This window comes from Cricetulus griseus, chromosome 3 (genome assembly GCF_003668045.3).
Source record: "Cricetulus griseus strain 17A/GY chromosome 3, alternate assembly CriGri-PICRH-1.0, whole genome shotgun sequence".
NCBI lineage: Eukaryota > Metazoa > Chordata > Mammalia > Rodentia > Cricetidae > Cricetulus > Cricetulus griseus.
In genome coordinates, this window is record NC_048596.1 from 231,555,636 (window position 1) to 231,573,573 (window position 17,938).

At 37.9% G+C, this 17,938-nt stretch overlaps 1 pseudogene; it reads right to left on the reverse strand.

Moving 5' to 3' along the window:
- Nucleotides 1-2,869: 2,869 nt before the first annotated feature.
- On the reverse strand, nt 2,870-17,727 carry LOC113834614 (annotated as a pseudogene).
- Between the last annotated feature and the right edge of the window lie 211 nt (nt 17,728-17,938).

Here is a 17,938-nt window from a genome sequence, read left to right on the forward strand (position 1 = left end):
ATCCCATAAGTCATTTCACTAGGAGTGTCGAAAGCTTGCAAAATGGGTGAGGAGCAATGGCAATTGTCACTCATACTTTGCCCCTGTGTGTTCAGAATCAGCAATCTGTAACCCTGGCTCCCACAAGCTTCGTGTGTCTACATGTGACCCCACAACATGTGCAAGACTTTCTGCCATGAGGCAGGGGATGGGTATGGGTAGTTGCCTTTGATTAATAGTTGAGATTGATTAAAATTAACTGCAATTCATGTTCAAAGCTTCTACATGTTCCAACATTCTCAACCAGATCCTTTGAGTAGATGTGATGCCAATGTGATGACGACCAGATGAGGGATATATTCTTGTGCTTCTTATTTTGCAATATCCCCCTTCCTGTTTGTCTTACAGGTCATATCTTTTTTTATGTTCCCAATGGACTCAGAACACTTCCTTTTATTTTGAATGTCTTTAGCTTTGAATCAAGATCTTTGTAGCTGTTATAATTTGTATGTTTTGCTACAAAGAGTAGTTGTAATAATAGAGACAGGAGTAGATTATAGACAGGCTATTTAAACTCAGTTCCAGTTTCTTAATGATTTTTGATGTATTTATTTTACTTTTTATTTTTATATGTGAATGTCTTGTCTGAATATGTGTATGTGCATTATGTGAATGCCTAGTGCCCCTGGAGTTCAGAATTGGATATTAGATCCCCTACAACAGAAATTATGGATGACCATGAACCATCATGTGGATGTTGGGAACAGTACTTGGGTCCCTTGTAAGAGCAATAAGTGCTCCTAACTCCTGAGGTTTCAATTTTGGTTTCTAGTAAAACACATAAAATACATTTTTCCAAAGTCTAGAATATATTTAAATCTGAAATATGTACAAATTAACCATGCATTTATAATATTAAGTGAAAACTGTAGTATAGCAAGTACATCAAGTCACTAAATTGATTTGTCACTAAAGCCACGGGGATTGATGAGGATCGTATCAGGATCAACTCTGCCTTAGCAAATAATATTGATTATGGCAATAGCAGAAGAGTGTTGCAAGGTAAAATGAAGTGGAGATTTGTTAGTCTGTTCATGTGGTTTATACCTTGTTGTCATTGTTTCTCGTTAGGGCAGTGTGGTTAATCTTCCTTAAAACATGTTAGTATTTTTCTCTAAGACACTTAAAAACAGCCTTCTAAAATTCATCCCCAACTTACACCATTGAATCTCATTTTAATTAGACAAAATAAATAATTTTTTTTCTCATTCTGTAGGGTGTTGTGTAATATTCCTTTATACTGTGTGAAGATAAGTTACAGTATTTTTTGTTGTTGTTGTTTTTTCGAGACAGGGTTTCTCTGTGACTTTGGAGGCTGTCCTGGAACTAGCTCTTGTAGACCAGGCTGGTCTCGAACTCACAGAGATCTGCCTGCCTCTGCCTCCCAAGTGCTGGGATTAAAAAAGAAATAATGACTTTCATTTCAGGTGTTTAAGGTGGGGAATAGGTGTTAAAGATTTACCAACTCCACATCAGATAGAGAACTAATATCCAAAATATACAAAGAAAATAGATGTCAAAAATCAAATGAGTTCAAAAAGCACAGAATGAAAATGCTTGAGAATTCAGACAGGGGAAAATGTCTCCTAAAAATAATTTATTTTACTTTTATTTATATGCATGTATGTCTGCCTTTATGTGGGTGTTTGCACATGAGTGTATGCACTTTCATTGGTCAGATTTTTTTTGTTTGTTTTATTTTATTTTATTTTCCATTAAAAGAGAATTTTGTTTTAAAAGTGTCACCTTAAACTGCAAGGATATCTGTTAAACATCACAATTAAACATGCCAAAGGAGAAGCCATGTTGTCACAATGCCCACTTACCCCCCAGGCACCTCAAACCTACCCTTGCTGCCCTTTTAACCTCCTTTTTTTCTTTTTCTTTTCATTTTATTTAACAAGAGAAAGTAGACAGATACATGTTGGTAAATGCTATGGTATTCACATAGAGACACAGTGTAATCTCTGAGCTTAATATACAGAGAAAGGAAGGAAAACAGCTAGAATTCTATGCACTACTACACAGGGGCCTAGCAACCCCCCCCCCAAGTCTCCTGTAGAGCCCAGGGAGCCAGAGGGCTTTTCTTTTTCTCCCATAGAGCACATTGATGGTGTTGAATCCATAGTTTGAGACAAGGATAAAAATGAATTTAGAACAGAAGAGTGGAGATTCCTTTCTTGTTGTATTTCACTCAAGGTATTTTTCCCCAAATAACCAAGGTGTTGAGAAGAGATCGCAAAAACAGGGCAACTGAGCACAAGAGGGATTGGGGAGGGGAGGGAAATGACTGCCACTTGCTCCCAGGGACTGGAGAAAATTGAAAATAAAAGAAATAAAAAGAGGGTTTGATGGGGAATGTACTACTGTGTATGTTTATCTTATTGATTGTTAAATAAAATATTGTTTGGCCAATGAGACAGTAAGTTAGATGGAACTAGGAGTCAAAGAGGATTCTGGGAAATGTAGTAGAGAAGTACTGATCCAGACAGGAAGTGACATAGCAAGGAAACTCATATTTAAGTGAAGGAGAAACAGGAAGGGCCCTCTTTTCCCCTTCCTCCTCAAGTGGCAGGATGTGAGCCACCGGCAAGGAGGGACACCAATAAGGCGTCCCATAAGATAAGTCTCATAAAATATATAGATTTATGATAATTAAGACTGAGCTAACAGATGAGAATGCTAGTCATTGGCCAAGCAGCTTTAAACCTAATACAAGTTTCTGTGTATTCATTTGGGCCTAACTCGGGCTGGTGACTGGTGTAAAGCTCACACGTGGCAGTGGGGCTCAGGCGGCTTTTGGCAGAAAGATTTATCATAACAAGGGTTGGAATCCATCAGTCTTCTGTGCTAGTCATCCTCGTCTTCATCCTCCTCTCCTTCCTCCCCTTCGTCATCATCTTCATCCCCTTTGTCAATATCTTCCAAGCCTTCTTCCTCCTCCTCCTCCTCCTCCTCCTCCTCCTCCTCCTCCTCCTCCTCCTTCTTCTTCTTCCTCTCCTTCTTCATCATCCATATCAGGAACCAAATAGTACTGCAAGGGGTTTGGCCAACTATCATCTTTGATGACCTCTCCTAACTCATCTGCACCTGCATCAGAATGTTCAGTAAACCAGGTAAAGAGCTCTCTGGCTCTCTGTGCTGCCTCTTCCTGCTGGTCTTATTCTGCGTTTGACTTGAGTATTTTGTCAAATTCTTTCCAGATTCCCATTTGATCTCCATGGACTTTGATGACGGGTCACCACTCTCATTCAGATGAAATTCTTTGGAGAGAACTTTATTTTCAAAGTAAGGATTTTCATCAAAATAAAAATCTATTTTGTAACCTGATTTAATGTCTTCAAATTCTGTCACTTCAACTCTGGTCAAGTAATGCAGCCACATTCGTCTTCCTCCCCAAGCAGTACAGACACTTGTGGATGGTTGACAAATGTTGTTACCCCAAAATTTAGGATTTTGGCAATCCATTCTGATCTCTTCTGAAAAAATGGCTGGCAGAGTCAAAAGCAGCTTCTCAGTCTCGTTTATCTCATCCCAGCCTCAGTATAGACATGTCTCCCAGCAGCTGCCTGTCTGCCTTGAGCCTCCAGTTTTCCATGAGCTGAACTGAGTGGCAGGTTTAAGGTTTTGCTCATGCAGACAGAAAAGGTTACAGATATGCAATAAAGCAAGTTCCAATGAAGAAAACCTTCACTGTGTTTAAGTATGTTCTATTTTGTTAGATATTAAAATGGCTACACCACCTTGCTTTTTTGGTCCATTTGCTTGCAACACCTTTTCTAATTGTTTATCCTGAAGTAATGTTTACCCTTGATTTTGAGGTGTGTTTCTTAAATGCAGCAGAAGAATGGATCCCGTTTTCATATCATTCCTTTAGTCTGTGTCTTTTTGTTTGGGAATTGATACCACTGATACTGAGAGATGCCACAAACTACCCCAGCCAGGTATAGGAGTCCCTGGGATAAGGGTCCTTGAAAACTAGGGGGGTAAGGATTCAGCAGTGACAAACAGAAACAAACACAGAGGCAGCTGAAATCTGAGTGTATTTTTCAGTTCTCAAACAAGACTTTTTTATAGAGATATTTCTCAGGGGATGTTTTTGTTAAGCGAACTCAAACATATGACATTATTGTTACTTGGCACAGTAATGCAGAAATCCAAAACCTAGAATCATCTAGGGTTGATCAAAACACAAAATCGTCCTTGGCTAACCTCGTATTTCTTAAATCAAATTAATAAATTTTTATGGTCAGTTATTGTTTAATGTCTATTACCTAGTTCTTGTGATTTTTTGAAATATTGAGCTATTTAAATTATCTTCTCTTTCTTATTAAAAGCTTTCTTTACCAGACACTTAAGCCTACTCTCTATGATACATGTACAGCCATATGAAATTTTATTGTTGGGAAAGTGTTTACTATTTGTACTTACATGAATGACATTGATTATTTGGAATGTGCTGGTTTTTCCAGAGATGAGGTCATGGCTAGTTACCACATGTCAGGGGATGGTTTCTTATCTATTTCTTTTGTTTTAAATGTCAACATAGGCTTTTAGGAACATTTTATTAATATGAAAAAGTAATAGAAGAACAAACAGAAATTGCCACAAGACCCACGACCCAATATTTTCTCCAGCTGAGAGTTTCACAACCAGTCCCAGGAGACCTCATTCATTTGAAGTTATTGCCTCAGTCTGTGGAACTTGTCACACAGAATCTACTGGATTTGATGTGGCATACCATTATTTCATTGTTGCTACTGTTGGTGTTGGTGTGTGTGTGTGTGTGTGTGTGTGTGTGTGTTTGTGTTTGTATACATGTGCTTCTCTTTTTGATTTTGCTGGTCTGAGTTTATGTATTCTTTGTGTGTTCATGGGTATAGTTAGCCTCTTTAAAATGGAGTTTTCCTTCTGTAGTGCTGGATTTGTAGATAGATATTGTTTAAATTGGGCTTTATCAAAGAATATCTTAGTTTATCCATCTATGATGTTTGAAAGTTTTGTTGGGTAGAGTAGTCTTGATTAGAACCTATGATTTCTTAGAGTTGGAAGCACATATGCCCAGTCCCTTCTGGCTTTTAGGGTCTTCACTTAGAATTTATGTGAAATTCTGATCTGTCTGCCTTTATATGCTACTTGGTCTTTTGCTCTTACAGCTTTTAATGTCCTCTCTTTGTTCTGCATCTTTAGTATTTTGAATGTTATGTGCATAGGAGACTTTCTTTTCTGATCCAATCTATTTGGTGTTCTGTATGCTTCTTGTACATTTATAGGCATCTCCTTTTTTAGATCAGAAAATTTTTTTGCTACCATTTTATTGAAAATATTTTCTGAACCTTTGAGTTTAGATTCTTCTGCTTCTACTACTCCTTTATTCTTAGGTTTGATGTTTTCATAGTTCCTGGAGGTTTTCTGAGTTTTTTATATTTAACATTTTCTTTCACCAATGTATCCATTTCTTCTATGGTATCCTCAATGCCGATATTCTTTCTTTCACCTCTTGTATTCTGTTGTTGAAGCTTGCTTCTGTATTTATTGTTCAAATTACTAAATTTTTTATTCCCAGAATTTTCTCTATTTGTATTTCCTTTAATGATTCTATTTCCATTATCAGGTCTTGAACAGTTTTAGTTGTTTCCTCCATTGCTTATTTGTGTTTTCCTGGATTTCTTTAAGGGATTTTGTGAATTTCCTTTTTAAGGACCTCTATTATTTATGCAGTTGGTTTTAAGGTATTTTCCTTGTGTTTAAGCTATGCTGGAATATTTATGTTGGCCTACTGTTTTAGGATAGCTGGACATATTGTCTTGACTGTTAATAACTATGTTTTCCCCTCCCACTGGGGTCTACTCATCTGGGTTTCAGATGATTATATGTATAGGTGCTGGTTTCTTGATTTGACTTTTGTTTCTTGGCTAATGTTTCCTCTCTGGATTTTTGGAAAGTGTAAAGACTGTGTGTTTCCTGTTTTCCTAGTCTGCTCAAATAGTGTGTTCACAGGGAACTTGGGTTACCAAGAGGTGCCTGTTGAGGTTGGAGGCTATTTCCCTGTCTGGCTCAGCTGGATTGTTCCAGTGGATATCTGTTGGTGTTGAAGGCTGGGATAATGGGATAAGTTGGAGGAAGGAAGGCCTGGGAAGAAGTTCATTGTGATCCACTGTGGATGTGGACAGCTTGGTCTACAGAACAAATACTAGGACAGGCTCCAAAGCTACAAAAAAAAAACCCTGTCTGGAAAAAAACCAACTTTCCCCAAACCCCTTATTTCTATAATCTAGTACTTAGCAAAGTGGATTCAATTTGTCTTATATTTATATGTGTAACCCCATAAGCAAGGTTCCAGTGATGGCTAATAGTTATTGCTAACTTGGCAATATCTAGATTCAACTAGAAGACCAACATCTACATATGCATGTGAAGGCAGTTCTTTGTTAAGTCAACTAAGATATGAAGATGTGGTCAACAGAACCCATGGTCTGGGGTCCTAAACTGAATCAATGGAACAAAGGCATCTGTGTTTCAGCATTCTCTTCTCTGACTCCTGGCTGTGGACTCAGTATAACCAGATGCATCAACTTCTCACCACCTTGACTTCCCCTGAAGAACAGATTGTAGCTTGAACCAAGACACAAAATAAATGCATTCTTCAAGTTGCTTTCATCAGGAATTTTGTTGTTGCAATGAGAAAAGCAACTAGGACACCTCTATATCCTTTTGTATTTTTCCAATGAGTCTGCCTAACACTTCTCTATTAAGTGTCCTAGTAGGTGACAATAAATCACACAATTGGTAGATTTTTCAAATGGAGAGAAACTCAATCCAATTCCTCTAAAATCGAGGACAAGACAAGGCTGTCTCCTTCAATATTGTCCTTGAAATTCTATCTAGAGCAATAAGACAACAAAAGGAGATCAAGGTAATACAAATCGGAAAGGAAGAAGTCAAACTCTCACTATTTGCAGATGATAGGATAGTCTACATTAGTGACCTGAAAAACTCTACCAGGGAACTCCTACAGCTTATAAACACCTTCAGCAAAGTGGCAGGATACAAGATAAACTCAAAAGAATTTGTAGCCCTGCTATATACCAATGACACATTGGTGGAGAAAGAAATCAGAGAAACATCACCCTTTATAATTGTCACAAACAACATAAAATACTTTGGGGTAATGCTAATCAAAAAAGTGAAAGACCTGTATCATAAGAATTTTTGGTCTTTAACGAAAGAAATTAAAGAAGATACCCCAAAATGGAAAGATCTCCATGCTCTTGGATAAGTAGGATCAACATAGTAAAAATGGCAATTTTGCCAAATGCAATCTACAGATTCAATGCAATCCCCATCAAAATCCCAACAAAATTCTTCACAGACCTTGAAAGAACAATTCTCAACTTTATATGGAGAAACAAAAGACCCAGGATATCCAAAACAGCCCTGTACAATAAAGGAACTTCTGTAGTCATCACCATCCCTGAATTCAAGCTCTATTACAGAGCTATAGTCCTGAAAACAGCTTGATATTGGCACAAAAGTAGACAGGTAGACCAATGAAATAGAGTTGAAAACCCTGATATTAACCTACCCACACACCTATGAACACCTCATTTTTGACAAACAATCTAAATTTATACACTGGAACAAAGAGAACATCTTCAACAAATGGTGCCAGCATAACTGGATTCGGACATGTAGAAGACTGCAGATAGACCCAAGCCTATGGCCTTCCACAAAACTTTAGTCAAAATGGATCAAAGGCCTCAACATAAATCCAGCTACACTGAACCTATTAGAAGACAAAGTGGGAAATACCCTTGAATTAATTGGTGCAGGAGACGGCTTCCTGAACATTACACCAGTAGCACAGACACTGAGGTCAACAATTGATAAATGGGACCTTCTGAAACTGAGAAGCTTCTTTAAGGCAAAGGACACAGTCAGCAAGACAAAATGGCAGCCCACAGCCTGGGAATAGATATTCACCAACCCCACATCTGACAAAGGGCTGATCTCCAAAATATACAAAGAACTCAAGAACCTAGTCTCCAAAACACCAAACAACCCAATTAAAAAGTGTTGAAAAGAACTAAATAGACAATTCTCAATAGAGGAATCTAAAATGGCTGAAAGACACATAAGAAAGTGTTCAATAACCTTAGCCATCAGGGAAATGCAAATCAAAAGAACTCTGAGATACCATCTTACTCATGTCAGAATGGCTAAAATCAAAAACACCAATGACAGTTTATGCTGGAGAGGATGTGGAGAAAGGGGATCACTTCTCCAATGCTGGTGGGAGTGCCAACTTGTGCAGCCATTTTAGAAATCACTATAGAGACTCCTCAAGAAAACGGGAATCAATCTACCACAAGATCCAGCAATTCCACTCTTAGGCATATACCCAAAAGAAACACATTCATACAACAAGGACATCTGTTCAACAATGTACATAGCAGCACTATTTGTAATAGACAGAAACTGGAAGCAGCCTAGATGCCCCTCAACTAGAGAAAATGTGGTATATTTACACAATGGAGTATTACTCAGCTGAAAAAAAAAACAATGGAATCTTGAAATTTGCAGGAAAATGGATGGAACTAGAAGAAACCATTCTGAGCGAGGTAACCCAATCACAAAAAGACAAACATGGCATGTACTCACTCATATGCGGATTTTAGACATAGAGTAAAGGATTACCAGCCTACAATCTACACTGCCAGAGAAGCTAGTAAACAAGGAGGACCCTGAGAGAGACATACATGGTACACTGGAGAAGGGGAAAGGGTCAAGATATGCTGAGCAAAGTGGGAGCATGGGAAGAGAAGGGAATGAGAAGGGGAGAAGAAGAGGGATGCAGATGACATGAGGGAGCAGAAAGGTTGAGTCAGGGGAAGAATAGAAGATAACAAGAATGGAGATAACATAATAGAGGGAGACATTTAAGCTTACAGAGAAATCAGGCACTAAGGATATGTCTGGAGTTCTACAAAGATGACACCAGCTAACATTCTAAGCAACAGAGGAGAGGCTACCTTAAATGCCCTCCCATGATAATGAGATTGATGAGTGAGTTACATGCCACTCGATAGCCCCCATCCAGCAGATGGTGGAAGTAGAAGCAGACATCCACAACTAATCACCATCCTGAACTGGAACCCATATGCAGAGAAGGACCAGTGAAGAGCAAAGGGGTCCAGACCAGGCTGCTGAAACCCACAGAAACAGCTGACCTGAACATCGGGGAACTCTTGCTCCCCAAGATAGCTGGGATACCTTCATGTGACTGATCCAGACCCCAGGAACATGGGTTTCAGTGAGGAAACCTCAGTAATCTAGGGATCTCCTGTAGTAGTTCAGTACTTATTCTTAGAATAGGTGTGGATTTGGGAGCCCATTCCATTTAGAGGAATACTCCCTGAGCCAACATACATGGGGTTGGACCTAGTCCCTATCCCTCAGGATATGATAGACCCTGATGACACCCTATGGAAGGCCTCACCATCCAGGGGGAACAGAAAGGATATGTGATAGGTAGGGTTTTAGTTGGGGGAGGTGATAGGGGAGGATGGTAGGGAGAAGGGAACTGGGATTGTCATGTAAAACAATCCTGTTTCTAATTAAAAAAAACAAAGCCAACATCATTTTGTAATGAATTAAATACATGCTTCTGAATAAATCTATACTTTTATAAGCTGTGTTGAAAAAAAATAAATTAAATCCTTCCAATATGTGCGGGAAGAACATTTCCCTTCCATCATTTTGATGATGCCATAAGAATGTACCATGCTTGTGGCAGAAAGAAGTTCTCAGGGGGTACAACAGCTGAGTGCCTACCTGAGGCTAGCAGCCTTCAGAGAATAATTTCTATGATATACCAATTAAACAATTTAAGGCAATTTGTTTGAAGGAAGAATGGTCAATAGTAGATATATAAAACAGATGATAAACAGATGGATAGATACATAGATAGAATATACATGAATATATTATATAAAATATGAATATGTGAGACACATTCATACTTAAAATTAATATATATCATATATTTAGTTGGTAAACTTGTAATGTATTTTATCATTTTAAAAATTGTGTTGTCTTATTTGTAGCATTTCAATATTATAATATGTATACATGATTTATTTTATAAAATCTATTTTTATAAAACTCTCTATCAGATAGATTAGAATATTTTCTATGAATCTCTTGTTTGCTTGCATATGCATTATTGTATCTTTCAAATAAAAGTTTTTAATTTTGACAAAAAGTCATTTACTTGTTATAGGAACCTTGAATAACTTCTCAGATTTGCTATTAGAGAATAGGACTCAAAGTAATAAAAAAAGGTCTTTTCTTTTCTTCTCTAAAGAGAAACAAAGAAGAGGAGGCTGGACCAAGAATCTGGTGGAGGCATAGGCAGCTTGAAAGGTAAGAAACAGAAGAATGGACAATGTACCTGTGGTATAGTCACAAGGTCCTAATTCCAAGTTTTTGAAGATATTTCTTAATATTTAGTTGTTAGGTATTCTCTACCTGGGATGTTTGTCATTCACAGAGATATGCTCAAATTATAGACGACAAGCATTAAATACCCACTCTTATTCCAGCTCTCCTTGGACTGGGTAAATATTTCAAATACTCTCTCTTTTCTTCCAAATTTGTGAATATTACCTGGTGGCTTTTCCTGGCTTCCAAAATGAAATAAGTATCAGTGAAAACTTCTACCACCATCTCAAAGGAAACTACACATTGGTTAAACAATCCAGTTTCTAAATGTGGTAGACAGATTATGCTCTTGTAGTGGAAGAGAAGTACAGTCACTCCCTAGAGAGGCTAGTCACAAAACTAATTTAGAGGTTACAACATCAGATCAATACGTGTTGGAGATTCTTGCTGATTGAGACAAAGCTCCATATAGGCCATTAGGATTATTCCTATCCTGCTGTTTAAGTGGAAATTGATGGAAACTTACTCTTGGGACTTCCTGGAGGTTCTATGGCTTCACCAACACCATTCCTTCCCAACCCTACTTGGTTAAATAGGTGCTAAATGAAATGGCTGATGTTTGAAGCTAACACTACACACTGAATTTCAAGCACCCAATATGATACTGGAAATTACATCAAGCTTTCATATGTCACAGACTGTAAAAATACAAATTAGGCTGTAAATGCAGGCCAGCCATAATTAACACTATGATATGTTCAAATAATCCACCTGTCTTCTGTGGAGTTTATTGAAGGAGATTGTTATAGGCAATCATTCATTAATCATTAGGTGACAATTATCTCTTTCACATCCATCCCTGCCTTGTCTATGTTGTTGATGTTGCTCTTATGTTTAAGAAAAGGTGATTCCCCCCCCCCAGCCCCCCCCCCCGAGACAGCTCTTGCTGGAACTCCAATTGATGTCAACTTTTTCTCTCCTAGTGATCATTTGCACAGAGCCGAGTTTCACTGTGAATCAGAGGAGTGAAGGGAAATAAAACTGGATGGCTTTCAGTTCCAATCACATCTTGTTTGACTGCAATTCAGCCAATATGCTATCAGGGAAATAATGGATTTTTATCTGTGAAAGTGAAAGGGAAGGTTTAAGAATTTTCCAAATTTAAAAATATTCTCCCTCTGCATTTTATGCTGAAAAAGGAAGGCTTTCTTTGATGGAAGGGGCAATGGTTCATTTTATTCTAATGTAAAAGAGTTCTTTCAAAGAATGTCCACTTAGTGTTTTATCCTGGAAAGAAGCTCTCACTTTCATGGAGGGTTTTATGAGGAAAGTTGAGTCAGCATTCCTATGTGTGGCTTGAGAGGGAAGCTCGTCTCTGTGCCTCTTGCTTGCTCATGAACCCCCACACTTGCCTGTGTATTACTCCAAAGCTCCACCTGTCTGTCAGAACAGGTGCTCACCAGCTTTCTCTGGGTTTCATGTGTGTGAGCACAGAGGCTTTGAAACTCCATATGTTCAGCATCTCCCTAAGCACTCACAACGAAGATTAAGGCCTTTACTTAAGTCTCTTTTCTGGATCCATATCCTCTGATGGGTAAAGAGCCATTCTTCTCCATGTGTCTCAATCTTTCACTGTACTGCACCCAATAAATAAATAACCAAATTCATGTTTGTTTATTTATTTATTTATTTATTTATTTATTTATTTATTTATTTTGGTTCTTCGAGACAGGGTTTCTCTGTGTAGCTTTGGAGCCTATCCTGGCACTCGCTCTGGAGACCAGGCTGGCCTCGAACTCACAGAAATCCACCTGCCTCTGCCTCCCGAGTGCTGGGATTAAAGGCGTGCGCCACCAACGCCCGGCTCAAATTCATGTTTATTAATGCCACACTTAAATTCCTTCAGGTTTATTTGAACTCAGGTCTGTCACTGAGCATGGCCTGCATGCTAAGATTGCCCACCACTGGGGATTCCTCTCTTTCTTTCCTCTGTCTCCTGTGCAACCTAGTTCTATGCAGTTCCCACCTGTCAGTTGATCTGGTACTCCAAGAACAACCAGACATCCCAATTAACTTTGTGATGGGGAAGGAGTAGAATTAATATAGATACCTCATTTTGAACATAACTGAAATCTGTTTCATTTTATTTCATTGCACAGGATCACAAAGGGTTCTTTTCATGCAAAGTTATAATGCAGTTGAAACACATTTCCCATTACAATTCTCTATCCTTCATCTTCTCCCTTTCTCTTGCCCCATTAGTCCCCTTTGTTACCTCCCCAGCTTTGTTTCTACCTTCATGTCTTCAGTATAAATGTGACTTTAATCACCTTATGAAGTCTAGGATCAACATATAGGAGAAAACATGAGATGTTTGTTTTTCTGAGACTTCCTTAATTCACTTAATGTGATAGTCTCACTTGCTTACATTGTCCTAAAAGTGATACAACTTTATGCTTTGTTATGCCTGAAAAACTTCAATGTGCATTTAAACAATTTCTTTATTCATCCCTTTGTTGTCAGACATCTGGGTTAGCTAAGTGACTCTTCTGTTGGTGCCATTGTTTTCCTGGTGTACAGTTATTGTGTTTCTTCCCACTTGAGCCCCTTTAAGTTAACTTATCTGTCCTGTTGACCTGGCTTCTATGATGTGTGATAAAGCATTACATATTGCATTGGACCTATCCTGGCTTGGATCTAGAATCATGCATTTCATAGACTTCTGGTTTATTGACAGCAGAATTAATATTCATTGATGACTGTTCTAGGTATGCATGGAGCTATTGCTATGGAATGATTACTTATAATTTTCAGAACTAGAAATACACATACTTTTGGAGAGATAAAAGTGTGGCCATTTCCAATTCAATCTAAAGATCAATAGCCTGTTTCCTAATTTGTTTGACTTCATATTGCAGCTTCTAACATTTAGGGGGGAAAAAACCCTTCTCCAGATGACATTAACATAATTACTCATTTGCTTATCCCAACAGTTTCTTAAACATTCACAATACTCTCAAAATAACATTGTTATTGGTTCTGCCATCCAGGGTACTGAATGTAGTTACATTTTCTTTTTGTTCTTTTATTGCACTGGACATTGTGCACACAAAATGTCAATGGAAGTAATTTTTCCTGCTTTATGGGTTAAAGCCTCTTACTTGAAATGCATCATCAATTTATTTCAATCTGTGTTTAATTTTAGAATATGTTTCTAAGGTATGTTATTCTTTGATCTGAATTGACCTTTGTAAAGGTTTTACAGTTTTACACTAAAAATCACAAAATGAAACCTGTGAAAAAAAATCCAGTTTCTCTATTTTCATTCTTTTCTTGTTCTGAAGACAATTTCTGTGAGTTTTTCTTGGTGACATTTTTTTCTTTTTCTTCCTTATTGTTTCATTTGGTCAAGAGTATAAGACAATTTTAAGCTGGTGTGCGTGTGCAAGCACATGAGGTATATTCGTTCCTGTGTGCATGTGTGTGGAAGTTAGAAGAGGATATTGAGTATACTGCTCTGTCACTCTCCATTTCCTTCCCTCAAGACAGGGTCTCTCACTGAATTTAGAGCTAGACTGGCAGCCTGAAAGTTCCAGAAATCTTCCTGTCTTCACCCACTGGAGTGCTGGGGCTGTAGATACAGACAACTAAGCCCTGAATTTTTTTTTTATTTGACTGTTGAGAATTTAAACTCAGGTCCCTATGCCTGCACAGCAGGTGTTTCTTAATTACCAAGCCATCTTTCCAGTCATACAGTGTAATCTTCTTGTTACAAAGGGAAGAAATTGGTAACTTCCCAAAGGTGCATGTGTTGCAGACTGTCTCCTGATCATAGGGGAAGAGCTATGTTTTCATTGGTACTTTTATCTCAGTGACCCACTATTTCTTGTAACAGTCTAAATGCAAACCTACATGTTTTTCATGACAAGTAATGAGAGGGTGAATGTCTCCTCTACTGTCCTATTTCATATATATCTGATACATAGAAGTAACTGAGAACTGCTATGAACCAAGTCCAAGCCTGAAAAGTGGTCATTTTTGACAGTTGAGTTACCTTCAGCTCATCACTTTGGTTATTAAATCCTCTTCAGCTCTTGACAGACGAAAGCCATCGTTGCACCACATAACAACCTTTGGTAATTGCATTTTCCCACCTGCAGTAAGTCTGCTCCCTGGTCCAGTAAGGAAGGGTTATACGTGGCATTGCTTTCCCAGTCTCTCCGAAGGGCAAGGTAACTTTTTAATAAATGATTTCATAGTCAGATGACAGAATCACAAGAGCTTTTATTTATTTCCCTTTGTTCCCCCATTTTATCCTCTTTCCTCTCAAAAGTAAGACACGTGAGTGGTATGTATTTGTAATTAATATTTTTTTTGTGTGTGAAATAGTCAAATGCACTAATTGTGTACTCAGACTCATCCTCTGCAATTTTGATCTGTTTGGATTTTGCAAAGTGAAACAGAATAAGTAAGTTTCTAGAAGTCTGGTGTAACAACTCACAAACACAGTATCACCATTCTAGTTTATCACTTGCTGTCATTCTTATTTTTGCAAAGCTCAACAAATCCTCTGGATCCCAACTCTAATATAGTATATGGCCAGAGGTAGCACAGTTTATTCATAGTTTAATATTTATACTGATTTTCTCTTATTAATTTTCCTTTTTGTTTGTTTTCTGTTTTGTTTTGCCTGTCACTGCCATGATATCCTTTTCTCTTCCATTACTTCAGAGTGTGGTCTTGGAATTTATTTTGATGTTTTTGTTGTTTATTTTTTTTGGAGACTCATAATATTCCTTTTTCTTCTTTTTCAGTTTATTTGTCTTATTTTCATAGGGTGAACACAGAGGTTTCATGATTGTTCTTTTCTGGTTAGCCCAGGAAATGGCTGTTGCTTAAATGCTTGTCACTCCAGTCAGTGTGGTTCTTCTAAATGAGAGTAATCATACTGCTCTACTCAGCATTGTCTCAAGGTTCTATTATCCTAAACTCAAGTCCAAACCCTTCAAAATTACATTGGAGATCTTTTGGGTCTTTGCATTGCTGACTTCCATAAAGCCATCTGTCACTTCTCCCTGCCATCTCAAGAAATGGTCTATGTTTTTTATCTAATTATATAATTGACTAGGTGAAAAGAGATGATGAGTAGAGAGACTTGATCACAGAGACTGGAAAGTACTCAAGTATTCAAATGGCTAATTTTGATAAACTACTCCTGAAGGTTGATGTTTATGCCCCATTCAACCACAGTTAGCAGTGACTATGTTGGGAGCAAGTGAGTTCACTTAGGTGGAGTATATGAAATGTGAGAGTTGATGCTTGTCATCTTTGGGGAAAATAACACTTACATGGAAACTAATATCACCCAAAATTCTGGATTGAAGCAGAGACCACTGGGACTGATGCAGGGAGGAAGGATGGAGAGCAGAACAAGGAATTTGAGATGAAGCAATGCTCTAGGTACACAGTCATGAAAGGAAAAGCAAAAAGACAACCAGCGTTCAGGATTTTGCAGCATGTAGACCAGTTTACTGGGAGCAGTGAAAGATGAGAACTGGATGCATCTGAGATTATACAGGCTAATGGAAAGAGAGCACATTTCCCAAGGGGAGATATCAGAGCAATTTCAAGGAAACTGAAGCAGCATATGAGTATGAGGCTACTTTGGACAGGTTTCTGCAGCCCTTCCATAAGCAAACATGCTTTTAGACTTACCCTGTCTTTACACAGTGACCAACCCTCCAATTTCAAACAGCTGCCTTGAAGCCAATACTGTTATTACAAATGACTGTGGCCATTTTCCTGCTGTTCATACTTTGGAAATGTGTTTTCTTATTGTGTTTCATGAACCTGTCTCTTATGTGTACTGAAGACATCTTAGTAGATGGTTAGGGAAGAATAGAAAAAAACCCCACAAACATGAAGACTCTAGCTGTAAAGATCTCGAGTAGTCACCTGGGAATTCTTTTAGATGCTCAAATCAATGCTTATTAACCAATTTAATAAGGGACATATTGAGATTCTATGTGCTTTTCTCTGTAGTTTTATTTCTCCAGAATTTATAGGGGCTAGTATATCTTATTTAGCTAATCACTGTGCTTTAATGCTATTTTTCAAATAAAATGAATAGATTAGATTGATAAAAAACTGTCACTTTCCTTTGAAAATTTAAAATATTTTCCTATTGTAATCATCTGCATTTTGGTAATAGACTTAACTTTCAAAAATGAAGTCAAAGAAAATGTGATTAGAATTCACAATAATTAAAGATATGAAGGACGGCACAGTGGGTTATCAGGGAAAACATAATATATTCAAGCCTAGAATTTGACAGCTATCAGGTGTTATGTTAAATAATTTATCATTTAAATTCTATGAATCGCCTATTCTCATGAAATAATTTATATGGTAGTTATGGCTCTTCTTAGTGACTATATATATATATATATATATATATATATATATGCATAAACACACATGTGGGCAATAAACAACAATGTTGCTTGAATTTACTAGACTAGGTCAGTAAATCTTGGGGTTGCAAAACTTAGAAGACACCTTATTAATTGTGAAAGATACTTATTTAGGATCTGAAACAAATGACAACACTAATTTACAAAGTGATAACCATTGGATCTCATTATTCCAACATTATCATATATTTTGCTTCTCTTCTGGGATTCCCACTGAAGTAATAGCAAAGAAATAAAAATCTTCCAGTTCACAAAGTTATTTAGAATGTGGCATTAACAGATGTCAGCTTATCTGATAGGAGGGAACTGTGCTTGCTTACAAAGAGAGGAAATACATCATCCAAAGTTCCTGCCCACTAGGAAGGCAGAAGGAAATTGAGGCAACTCAGTAGAATAAGTCTGGGTGATGTGGAAAAGTCAGTCTTTAGAGAAGCTAGAATAGATTCTCTGTACCAAGGTATATGATTAGGAAGAGTAGGAAAGAAGGTAAATGGAAATTTGTGCAAAGAATGGTAAAACCTGCCCGGATCCATGCTGGAATGTTGACTGGCTCAGTCTTCTGGAGGTCAAGAGCAGGCACCCACGACTGCTGTGAGGTCATGAGTGCAGTGGATCCTGTCATGATCACAGACATGGTTTGCACTGGACTTTGTAAATCTCTGGCTGTGACAATCTTTCTGCATCTTCTTCCATATTGATCCTTGAGCTTTAGTGAGGACTGTGATGTAGATGTTCCATTTGTGACTGAGGGTTCCTCAGTCACTGCCCCCATCTCAGGCTTGGACAGTTTTGAGTTTCTATCACCCATGTGCATGCATGTGCGTGTGTGCACACACACACGCCCCCCCCCCCACGAAGCCAGTAACTTCTCTGAAGAGGTTTGAGATCTTCACTAATCCATGATATAGAGGTATAAACCAAGATGGCCATTTTATAATGTCTTCATTTAGTAAAATAACAGTAGCAGGGAGAACTCTAAAACT